Genomic DNA, 4,852 nt, shown 5'->3' on the forward strand with positions numbered 1-4,852 from the left:
CTGTGCTGACGGCAGATTTGGATACTGATAGATATAGTAGTAGCGGCTCGTGCTAGATGGGCTTTGACAACAAGGGGGCTGCCCGAGGTGTTCTTTCAACTTTTGGAAGGCTCTCCACACTCCTCGATCCACTTGAAACCTTTCTTCCCCTTCAAAGTTTCAAAAAATGGTAAACACCTATCCGTGGCTCGGGAAACAAACCTATTGAGCGCAGCCATACGTCCAGTCAGACTCTATACTTGTTTAATGTCAGTCGGGCTTTTCATGTTGAGCAAAGCCTGAATCTTCTCCGAGTTAGCTTTTATGCCCCGTTGGTTAACGAGGAAACCTAGGAATTTTTCGGAGCTCACTCCAAAATCACACTTCAATGGATTAAACTTCATTTGATACTTTCTAAAGATGTCGAACATTTACCCCAGGTGCTCAATCTGACCTTCGATGACCTTTGATTTGATGAGCATATCGTTGATGTATACTTCCATGGAATGGCCGATTTGATTGGCGAACATCTTGTTCACCAAGCGCTGGTAGGTCGAACTAGCATTCTTAAGGCTAAATGGCATAACCTTGTAACAATAAAGTTCACAGTCAGCAATAAAAGAAGTATGCTCTTCGCTAGGCCGGTACATTGGGATCTGGTTGTATCCCGAGTATGTGTCCATAAAGCTAAGTAGTGTGTTTTCTGTCATCGCATCTGCAAGCTGATCGATCTGTCGTAGTGGAAAGTTATCTTTCGGGCAGGCTTTGTTTAGATCCGTGAAGTCGACGCAAGTCCGCCACTTACCATGGGTACCTAACTTCCTTGATGAAGTTGATTTCTAGGAGCTTGTCGACTTCATCTTTGAGCATTTGAGAGCGCTCTGCATCTATGGCCCTTCTTTTCTGTTTTATGGGCCGAGCCTCTGAGTCGAGGTTTAACCTGTGGCATATCACTTTAAGACTGATCCCGACCATATCAGTGTGCACCCACGTGAATACGTTGAGGTTCTTCTTCAGGAATTTGACCAGTTTATCGGCCATCACTCTACTCAAGTTGGTGCCGATCTTCAGTATGCAAGTCGGATCCTCATTGCTAACACTTACTCCTATCAGCTCCTTGGTCGATCCCGTAGCGAACTCTTCTTTGTGACTGCGAGGATCAATGGAGTCTTCTAGTGGTCCATGGTTTGGCTTGGATTCTGTGATGATCATGGTCTTTGGATGCAGCCATTTCTATGAGGCGTTTATGGCCCGATTATAACATTCCCGTGATTCTTTATAGCAACTCCTGACTGTCGCGACTCCCTCGGGAGTCGAAAAGCTCATTACTTGGCAGCACACTGACGTGACTGCGCTCAAATCATCCAAGATTGGCCTTCCAAGGATAATGTTATATATGGTCAGGCAGTCCACCACTAGGAATTCGGCCATCACAGTTTTGACCTTTGGTTCGACCCCTAGAGTTACGGGGAGATCAATAGTACCTTTGGGAACTAGGCTGTCCCCGGTGAATCCATAGAGCGACGAAGGGCACGCTCGCAGATTCTTTTCTATTAATCCTATTCCTTGGAAGGCTCCCAAGAAAATAATGTTCGTTGTGCTCCCGTTGTCGACCATGACCATTAATACTCTTGCATTGGAAATCTTTGTCGTGATTACAATCACGTCGTGATTACAATCACGTCGTGATTGTGACGAGGGGATGTTCCGCACTCATCGATTATGAACCCCAAGACCTCACTTTTCTGTTTAGGCCTCTTGGGCGACTTCTGTTCGCAACTCATTATTTGGGGGACTGAGTCCGTTCTGGCCTCTCGAGTGTATTGCTCGCGGGCTCACCTCGAGCTTCCCGCTATATCCGGTCCTTCATAGATTATGTTCACAAAGACCTTGTTGGGGTTTGGTAGAACCTGCTAACCCGAGGTCTGTATCTGGCTTGGGACTGAGTTACGTTGCTCGCCAGGATTCTCTCGAGGTGGTTCTGCCTTAACAAACTCTTTCAAATGACCTCTTTTTATCAAGTCCTCGATGGCGTCCTTCAAAGCCCAACAGTCATTCGTATTGTGCCCAACATGCTTGTGATACCGGTAATATTTTTTTTCAATCTCTTCTTCTTAGAGCCCCCTTCATTCTTTCTAGAGCGGGCAACTTCTTCGTCTCTCGGGATACCTCGAAGATATGGGCGATGTCTTAAGTAAAGGGGTATACTCTGTATACCAAGGGAAAAGCTGCCTATCTCGACGGTTATCCATTCTTTGTTTCTTTAGGAATCTGTTACAATCCATGTCGCTTCGTCTTGGCCCCCATGCCTATCCGAGGGGCGATCTTTTCTCTTGTCTGAGACCCCCCGTGTTGAGCTTCTGGCTAATGCCGCTAACGAGATTTCTACTGGTTGGTATTTTGCGGCCATATGGTAGAATTTGGCCAGGCTCACATGGTCTTTGCTCTGCAGCTCCTTCCATAACTTCGTGTTGGGCTTGATCCCTATGATCAGGAGAGTCCAAATGGATTCTTCGGGGGCATCAGCGACCTTTGCCTGCTCGTTCTAGAACCTCATCAGATACGAGGTTAGCGATTTGTCTCGCTCTTGGCGAATGTTGCTCAAGTAGCTGAGCGGCATTGTGAATTGTCTCCTCACCTGAAACTGCTGTAAATATAGCACAAAGAATTGTTGTTAGGAGCTGATGGAGTTCACTTTGAGTCGTTTGTACCACCTCTTGGCATCCCCGACTAATGTGACTATGAAGCACCAGCATTTCGCTAAGTCACTGACCTAGTGCAACTCCATCAGGTCATTAAAGTTGTCGAGGTGATCTCTGGGGTCCTCTCTCTCGTCGAACTTGCTCTCTAGTGTCTTGAATCCTTATGGGAGCGGGGCCTAGTGAACTTCTTCTGTAAAGGGGGAACTTACTATTTCCTCCACCAGGTTATTCTGGTGAGGATTTAGATCATCCAGCATCTTTTGCATGCAATCCAGGTCTTCATTTTGGTTCCCCTGGTTGGCTCTGTTAAGTTGTACCTCAAGCAAGTAGGTTTGTAAATATGTTGCTTGTGAAGCTCCTCCGAGGCGTGCGTTGACTCTTGAGGTCGAGTCATGACGTCTGGGTTGGTAGTTGTTGTCATGCTCGTAGTGCATTGCTTGTGACGTCGGTCATAACCAAAACATCGATCATTGGAAGAATGGCGCACATGGCTCGCGAGAGCAATCTTGTCTTGGGCGTGGGTTAAAACTGATACACTGACGCTAGGGATACCGGCAAGCTTCTCAATGGTGTCCGTCACCTTCACTTTCCCTCATCGACTATTTCCCTGGCCACACCCTAGGGTTTGTTTGCCCACGAGACTCTCGCTTGTGTGTGAGGAGATGCCTGTGAGGTTGGCGTCGTTGATTGCCCCCTAACGGTGAAAAAACAGATTGTCGACCTACAGAATTCATACTTGTTGGGGTAATGATAATCCGTGAATTATACACTTTTCATTAGACCTTTTTGTCGGATTTCAGGTACTTTCTAGTGCATTTTGACCTGAATTGTTGCTTAATTCTTTACTTTTCGTGTTTCAGGTTAAAATGGACATTTTGAGCAAATAAGGACAAAATTGGATATTTTTGACTCAGAAATTAGTGGATCTCAGAAGATAGGAGAGTTCCGGAGCAGGATAAAGCACGATGAAGCTTGTTCCCAAGGGAGAGCATCGAGAATCGAAGAATCAAACGAAGAAGCAAGCAGAGTGGCAGTTCTGTAATTTCAGAACTTTTCAAGAAGCTTCGCCCCGGCGAAGGAATTGTCTTTGCCGCGGCAAAGTAAGCCAGGGACGAGCGTGTCTGCTTCACTCTTCGCCGCGGCGAAGAAGAATTCTTCGCCGCGGCGACAGTCATTATTTTCAGTTTTGTTAAACGCACAGTTTCGTTCTGTGCGTGTTTTTGGCTGGGTTATTTGGACGAAGTATAAAAGAAAACCTTAGCCTTTTGCCCAAGGGTCTTTTTTTTTTTTTAGGGTTAGCTACTTTTGCATTTTTCTAAGAAAAACTTTGAGCGATTTGGTTTGTTAAAGGGAGAAGACTCGATTTCTAACTAGAGGATTCATCTTTTGGGGAGATTTCTAATCTTTTATCTCAGTTTCATTATGTTGAACTTGTTTATTTCCGATTTTCGTTTTTGTATTATTGATTTAGCTATGAACTAATCTATTTTGGGTTAGGGTTTTGATGGTAGTTTGGATTTTAAATGGGTTAAGGGTTTGATTGTGTTATTTTCATATGAATATGCTTTGGTTGTGTGTTGCTCTGATTTTTAATGCTGTATGTGATGAACATGGTGAGATTGAGAAATGAATCATGTTAGGCTTCTTGGGTAATCACCATTATAGTATTGGATGCTAGAAATAGATTCAAGAATTAATGAAATCATTATAGGATTCTTTTGCTTAATGAGTTTGGAATTATTAATCTTCAATTTGTTGGGTGCGGAAGGTTAATAAGGATGAATAGGAAAATATAGCCCGAGAGGGTATGTTTAACATATTAGTGAGTTCGATTTACAAACATTGCGTATGAATGTGAATGTAGTGTAATTTTTAGGTTTAACCCATAAAAATCCAAATGAAGTCAAAACCCTACCCGTTTTACTTGAATTGATTATCCGTGTTTTCATATTGCTTTCTTAATTAAGTTTTAATCTTAGTTTAAAATTTATTGTTGTTTTTAATTAGAATTTGCTCCCACCAATCCAAAGAATTCGATTGCTTCAACTTGATAACATTAGGAAACTCAGTGCTTTGCTAACAATCCTAGTGGGAACGATACTCTACTCATCATTTTATTACTTGAGCGACTAGTATACTTGCTACATTTTGCATGTTGTAGGAAACACGCA

The sequence above is a fragment of the Pistacia vera genome, unplaced genomic scaffold (genome assembly GCF_008641045.1).
Source record: "Pistacia vera cultivar Batoury unplaced genomic scaffold, PisVer_v2 Contig320, whole genome shotgun sequence".
NCBI lineage: Eukaryota > Viridiplantae > Streptophyta > Magnoliopsida > Sapindales > Anacardiaceae > Pistacia > Pistacia vera.